This window comes from Balaenoptera borealis, assembly GCF_965194805.1.
Source record: "Balaenoptera borealis genome assembly, chromosome: 3".
NCBI lineage: Eukaryota > Metazoa > Chordata > Mammalia > Artiodactyla > Balaenopteridae > Balaenoptera > Balaenoptera borealis.
This window is the reverse complement of record NC_138866.1, coordinates 79769438-79777325: the sequence shown is the minus strand read 5'-3', so window position 1 is coordinate 79777325 and position 7888 is coordinate 79769438. Positions and strand designations below refer to the sequence as shown.

At 39.3% G+C, this 7888-nt stretch overlaps 1 pseudogene across 1 annotated transcript; it reads left to right on the top strand.

The window, feature by feature from the left end:
* The first annotated feature begins 731 nt into the window (after positions 1-731).
* Positions 732-4964, top strand: LOC309625445 (inosine-5'-monophosphate dehydrogenase 2 pseudogene; annotated as a pseudogene). The gene has a single exon. The product of its transcript is annotated as an inosine-5'-monophosphate dehydrogenase 2 pseudogene (transcript).
* The last annotated feature ends 2924 nt before the right edge of the window (positions 4965-7888 follow it).

The following is a 7888-nucleotide window of genomic DNA, read 5'->3' as shown; positions in this document are numbered from 1 at the left end:
TGCCTGCCATAATATAAAATGTAGTAAAATGTACAGCTGGTGATAGTCTAGTTAGAATTTTTTAATGAAATATAAAGGAAAAGACCAGGTGCTTAATTTTTACATGCTGCATTTCTTTTAAAAAATTCATGGTATCTTTTTGAATAATTTTTACTCATGCAGATGTTCTTAATATTGGAAACAGACGTTTATTTTATTTCCTTGGTTCCCATTTCACACTAAGCTTTTGTACAAAGAAGGTGGGCTGAATAGCTAAATTATTTGTGAGTCAGGATTCCAAGGGTAATTATTCTCAGATAATTGCCAAATGACTCATGGCAAGACTTTCAATAATGTGTACCTTGGTTTGTCTAGTTCAGATCTGGAGGATAATGGTTGTTTAACATAATAGAAAAAAACTTTAGGCTATTTAAGAAGACATGCATGTCAGTAAAAATGTGTTGACTCTTAAAATAATAGACAACCCCATTTATATTATTTCTTAGAGGATGAATCATTGCTGTAAGAGCTGTGTTTCACAAATTTCAGAATTTTGAAATTTCTAAATAATCAAAAGTACTTTTTCTTTTTAGCTTAACACACATTATAAGAAAATCAGTCTGAGTCGTTTAGAATTAAGTGACTAGAAGTTATAATGATGATTTAAGCTTTCCCCCAAGATTACCAGTATATAAAAATTTTGGCTCTGCGGCATAGTCCTCGGAGACGCTCGGCCTTGCCCTGTGCTAGCCATGGCCGACTACCTGAGAGCGGCGGCACGTCCTACGTGCCAGATGATGGACTCACTGCACAGCAGCTGTTCAACTGCGGGGACAGTCTCACCTACAGCAACTTTCTCATTCTCCCCGGATACATCGACTTCACTGCAGACCAAGTGGACCTGACCTCTGCTCTGACTAAAAAGATCGTTCTGAAGACCCCACTGGTTTCCTCACCCATGGACACAGTCACAGAGGCTGGGATGGCCATAGCAATGGCGCTTACAGGTGGTATTGGCTTCACCCACCACAACTGTACATCAGAATTCCAGGCCAATGAAGTTCGTGAAGTGAAGAAATATGACCAGGGATTCATCATGGACCCTGTGGTCCTCAGTCCCAAGAATCGGGTGTGGGATGTCTTTGAAGCCAAGGCCCAGCATGGCTTCTGTGGTATCCCCATCACTGACACAGGCCGGATGGGGGGCCACCTGGTGGGCATCATCTCCTCAAGGGACATTGATTTTCTCAAGGAGGAGGAGCATGACCGGTTTTGGGGAGCGATCATGACAAAGAGGGAAGACTTGGTGGTAGCCCCTGCAGGCATCACATTGAAGGAAGCAAATGAAATTCTGCAGCGCAGCAAGAAGGGAAAGTTACCCATTGTAAATGAAGATGATAAGCTGGTTGCCATCATTGCCCAGACAGACCTGAAGAAAAACTGAGATTACCCACTGGCCTCCAAAGATCCCAAGAAGCAGCTGCTGTGTGGAGCAGCCATCGGCACTCACGAGGATGACAAGTATCGGCTGGACTTGCTAGCCCAGGCTGGTGTGGACGTGATGGTTTTGGACTCCTCCCAGGGAAAACTCCATCTTCCAGATCAACATGATCAAATACATCAAAGAGAAATACCCCAGTCTCCAAGTCATTGGAGGCAATGTGGTCACAGCTGCTCAGGCCAAGAACCTCACTGATGCTGGTGTAGATGCCCTGCGGGTGGGAATGGGCAGTGGCTCCATCTGCATCACTCAAGAAGTGCTGGCCTGTGGGCGGCCCCAAGCAACAGCAGCGTACAAGGTGTCAGAATATGCATGGCGCTTTGGTGTCCCTGTCATCGCTGATGGAGGAATCCAAAATGTGGGCCATATTGCCAAAGCTTTGGCCCTTGGGGCCTCCACAGTCATGATGGGCTCCCTCCTGGCTGTTACCACCGAAGCCCCTGGCGAGTTTTCTTCTCTGATGGGATCCAGCTAAAGAAATATCATGGTATGGGTTCTCTCGATGCCATGGACAAACATCTCAGCAGCCAGAACCGATACTTCAGTGAAGCTGACAATATCAAGGTGGCCCAGGGGCTCTCTGGGGCTGTGCAGGATAAAGGATCCATCCACAAATTTGTTCCCTACCTACCTGATTGCCAGCATCTAGCACTCCTGCCAGGACATTGGTGCCAAGACTTCGACCCAAGTCCAAGCCATGATGTATTCTGGAGAGCTCAAGTTTAAGAAGGGAACATCCTCAGCTCAGGTGGAAGGTGCTGTCCACAGCCTCCACTCATATGAGAAACGTCTTTTCTGAAAAGGGATACAGCACACCCTCGGTTTTTCAATAAAAGTTTGAAAAAAAAATTTTTGACCAATGTCTCACTCTTTAGATAAAATAGGGGTCCCTGGCTGGATAACTTACAGAGCCATGTGCCTGATAGTCATGGATAACCCATGTGTCAAAGTGATGATTTGCCAGCTTGGTTAATGAATGAATATGCAAAGGACCTCAGGATATGTTTTGTGAGTGATTATCATTATCAGTAATGATGAGAATGAATTTATTGTGAGTTAGGTTACTTTCTGTATTTAATAATCTTCATTTTTCAAAGTTATATCATTCTGGAAAGAAAAATTACTAATGGATTTCTATTTGACAAATCATCTTTTTATAATGCATATGATCCTTTAAAAAAGAATTATTTTCTCACTGCTATTTATTCTCTCCACATTGACCCTGCTAACAGGAAGAATATATCTGCTTGGGAAAGAGGAATCCCCAAATCTAGGCTTTGTTCTACCTCTGTTTCCCACTAATCGATTCAAATAGATGTTAAAAAAAAAACTCCTCAAAAAAGAAAGTGCATTGTCTTGAATGACTACGTACTCTTGCTATTCATAAATTTCATTCTGTTTTCCTGATTTACCCAAAATAAGGCAGTTTTCCTGTTGAGGTTAATTTGGGATATGTAAAATAACCCCATCCTCTAAAAAACAAGGTTGAAATATTTTATCCTGGATATCAGTGACAGTCATTTGTTTTTCACTATATTTAGATTCTCTCAGTATTCTTCTTAAGTCACAAGTTGATCAAGATTGTGATTTCATTTTGGTATAGCGTAAGGCTGTTGAAATGGAAAAGATTAAGAACCAAAACCAAAACAAAACAATTAAAAAATAACTTGTCCACTGTTTCTGGTCCCAGTTACCATATTGTGGTTAAAAGCAACTCCATATGATCTATCACTCTGATTCGTTTTCCCCTTGACTGTAAATGATAACCCAAACGTTCTTGGGCATACAAAAAAAAAAAAAAAACAGTTCATTCTAATAAAAAAAGTTTGTGGAAGTGTGTGGGAAGTACAGAATTGAATTAATTCTGTGCCCTTGGAAAATTTTGACATCTGTACCAAACGCAACACATTTTCATCATTTTTAATATGGCCCCAGGAAGGATATTAGTCCAGTAGATTTCTCAATCCTGTGATAAGGAAAAAAACCTTTTGTTATTTTCTATCATAATTGCTTCTTTCATCTCTCAATGGTAGTGCTATGGTGCAAGATGGAAAGGGAAGTGGTCAAAGTTGAATAGCAGAGCAGAATATCATGTTATCTGGATGTCAGTGGTAGGCACAAGTTCACTCAGTGTAGAACCAAGTGAGAAAGACTAGGAGGGATGAGGAAATAGTGCAGGTTGCGTAACCATACACACTCACAGATCCATTCAGGAACCAAATAAAGGACCAAAAGCAGTAAAAAGTAAAAACAACAAATTCTGCCATTGAAATTCTCAAATTTCACATTTTTTTCTTGATAAAGAATGGGCATATGAGAAGGCATTTTAAAAATGATAAGTGCTCAGAATTTCAACTATGGAAACACAACTAATTGTCAAAATTGTGAAATATTTGGCTTATTACATTAGTACTGTAGCAGGAAATAAATATTGCCAATGTTTGTGTGTTGGGGAAGCAGGAGTGGAACAGAAAGAAATGTGAAGAAATTGCGCCTGTACAAAGTATAGATATTTGCCTTCTTGGTATATTTCTCTCTGGAAATCAATGAAATAATGTGGTTTTGCCTATTCTTAATGTGACCAAATGACTTTTTCTTTAAAACAAAAATTGAGGGTAGAATTTCATCTTAATGGAATTAAGCAAATATATGTGCGTGTGCAGGCACACGTGTGTGTAGCTGAATAAACGCAATGATCAGTTTTGAGTTTAATGGACTTCCAAGCTCAATAATCAAGCACTATATATACATATATTTTTTAACATCTTTATTGGAGTATAATTGCTTTACAATGGTGTGTTAGTTTCTGCTTTATAACAAAGTGAATCAGCTATACATATATCCCTATATCTCTTCCCTCTTGCATCTCCCTCCCTCCCACCCTCCCTATCCCACCCCTCTAGGTGGTCACAAAGCACCGAGCTGATCTCCCTGTGCTATGCGGCTGCTTCCCACTAGCTACCTATTTTACATTTGGTAGTGTATATATGTCCATGCCACTCTCTCACTTTGTCCCAGCTTACCCTTCCCCCTCCCGGTATCCTCAAGTCCATTCTCCAGTATGTCTGCGTCTTTATTCCCATCTTGCCCCTAGGTTCTTCATGACCATTTTTTGTTTGTTTGTGTTTTAGATTCCATATATATATATGTGTTAGCATACGGTATTTGTTTTTCTCTTTCTGACTTACTTCACTCTGTATGACAGACTCTAGGGTCCATCCACCTCACTACAAATAACTCAATTTCGTTTCTTTTTATGGCTGAGTAATATTCCATTGTATATATGAAGCACTATATTTTTTGAAGATAGGAAACTGAGATCCAGTAAAGCTGGCTTATCTTACACCTTTGACTCCTGATATGTTCTTCATACTGTGCCTCTCTTTGGTGAGTGAGTGAATGAGGCCAAAGTGTGCTTCAATTGGCAGATTTTTATTTTCCCACTTTTCTGACTTCATGCAAGTGATGATCTCCCTGTACCTTTATTTCTAACATTGGGACTAAACTATCGCATCGTCCATCAACTCCTTTCTTAGCATGAATCAGTTAACACCTGTAAATCACTTTAAGTCACTGAGGGAAATGTGCGATGTAAATACAAGGTTAGTTGTGAAAAAAAACCCCACAAAACCAGAAGCTAATTTCCTTCATAAAGCATTGATATTTAAGGAACATAATGCTAGCTTTGTCTAGCTGAGTTGCCAATATTTTGCAAACAGAAGTTTTATTGTGCCAGAGGCAGCAAGAACAGGTGAGCTTTTTCCTAATGAGACAGAGTGAAAAGGAAATATTGAGGCCTTTACAGTCCTAAAAGTGCAGTAGCAATAATGTGGAAAGAGAAGGCAAAGACAGCCAGGATTACTCTGATGATATTTAAGTTTGATTATCCTATTGTGATATCTTAAAATTATAAAGATAAAAACATCAACTTGTGGGTTTTAGACTTTCCCATTGGTTCTCTGACATCAGTGTTCATAGGAATGGGTCATTGTATCCTTTATCCCCTTAGAATTCAGTAGGTTGTTTGCATATTAATGTTATAGAATAGAGAAATCTTATATATTAGCTTTAATAAAACAAACAGAAGGGCCTCCTTAATCACTCATTTGCTTTCTGTCTTTGAAATTCCCATTATATATTAAAAATAACTAATGAAATACCTTGAAAAAAGACAGAAAATATTTTTTACCTACTAAATAATGAATAGGGAAGTATGCTTCACGGTGAGCAAGGATTCAAGATATTTGCTAGCTTTGCCCCAGATCCTCTTTGTAAGGCTGATCCATACTGGAAAATACCAAAATGCTGCCTTAGTGATAAAACTATCTTGTATAAAAAGAAAAGAAATAGCTTAAGAAAAAAAAGCAGAGCAAGAGGGACAGAGAAAAAAAGGAAGGGAGGAAGGAAAGGACAGAGGGCGAGAAAGAGGAAGGAAGGAGAAAGACAAATAACAAATATCTGCCTTGCTTCAGCATTATTGGGAGGGGGAGGGACAGCATTTACCGCAGAGGGTTTTCACAGTTTTAAGAAGCTCTTAAGGTGGAATTGTTAATACAACGAAGTAGGAGACCAAAATTCTACATATAATTAATGGTAAAAATGTGAAAAAACTTATTTATACTAGATGGATATATGGAGAGGTATATAGGTCCCATGCTCTTCTTGGCTAGGTAAATAGGGGAATGGATGCTGGGGAGTAAATTTAGTCTAATCTGGTCATTTCAATCTCATTTGGATAAGTGCACAATCTTTCACTCCCCTTTCCTCCTCTTTCCCAAGATGGGATCTGAGTGTATGAGATGGCCTAACACATTCTCGAGGGAAAGGGATCCTTGGACCCATGAAGTCCACCAGTTCCTCTGGTTTCTGTGAAAATGTCCCTTTGTGCTTGCCCAACTGGCTGTCTTGGATAAAGTGATGGTCCACAGGTCTGCCGGTCTGGGTCTCTGTTGTTAAAGGCCCAGTGATGCCTCTTTGACATAAATCACAGCAAGATCTTTTCTGACCCACCTCCTAGAGAAATGGAAATAAAAACAAAAATAAACAAATGGAACCTAATGAAACTTAAAAGCTTTTGCACAGCAAAGGAAACTATAAACAAGAAGAAAAGACAAACACTCAGAGTGAGAGAAAATATTTGGAAACCAATAAATAGACAAAGGATTAATCTCCAAAATATATAAACAGCTCATGCAGCTCAATATTAAAAAAACAAACAACCCAGTCAAAAAATGGGCAGAAGACCTAAATAGACATTTTTCCAAAGAAGACATACAGATGGCCAAGAGGCACATGAAAAGCTGCTCAACATCACTAATCATTAGAGAAATGCAAATCAAAACTACAATGAGGTATCGCCTCACAACAGTCAGAATCACCATCATCAAAAAATCTACAAACAATAAATGCTGGAGAGGGTGTGGAGAAAAGGGAACCCTCTTGCACTGTTGGTGGGAATGTAAATTGGTATGGCCAGTATGGAGAACAGTATGGAGGTTCCTTAAAAAAATAAAAATAGAATTACCATATGACCCAGCAATCCCACTACCTGGCAGATACCCTGAGAAAACCATAATTCAAAAAGAATCATGTACCACAATGTTCATTGAAGCACTGTTTACAGTAGCCAGGTCATGGAGTCAACCTAAATGCCCATTGACAGACGAATGGATAAAGAAGATGTGGTACATATATACAATGGAATATTTCTCAGCCATAGAAAGGAACGAAATTGGGTCATTTGTAGAGACGTGGATGGACCTAGAGACTGTCATACAGAGTGAAGTAAGTCAGAAAGAGAAAAACAAATATCGTATATTAACGCATATATGTGGAATCTAGAAAAATGGTACAGATGAACTGGTTTGCAAGGCAGAAATAGAGACACAGATGAAGAGAACAAACCTATGGACACCAAGGGGGGAAAGCGGGGTGGTGGTGGTGTTGGGATGAGTTGGGAGATTGGGATTGACATATATACACTAATATGTTTAAAATAGATGACTAATAAGAACCTGTTGTATAAAAAAATAAAATGAAATTCAAAAAAAATTCAAGTCTCATACATAGCTTTTATTTTGCAAACTTCTGTCTAGGTGAAAGATTAAATGAAAACTTAAAGCCACTGATTTCTACAGAAGACATTGCAACATTACAATATTAAAAGTCAATGTCGGCTAGAGGGGTGGGATAGGGAGGGTGGGAGGGAGGCTCAAGAGGGAGGGGATATGGGGATATATGTATACATATAGCTGATTCACTTTGTTGTACAGCAGAAACTAACACAACATTGTAAAGCAATTATACTCCAATAAAGATACTGAAAAAAAAAAAAAAAAAGGCCCAGTGATGCATCCTGGCTGCTGTGGCCCTTATTGCAGTTCCCCTCACACAGTTCCCCTCTGAGTC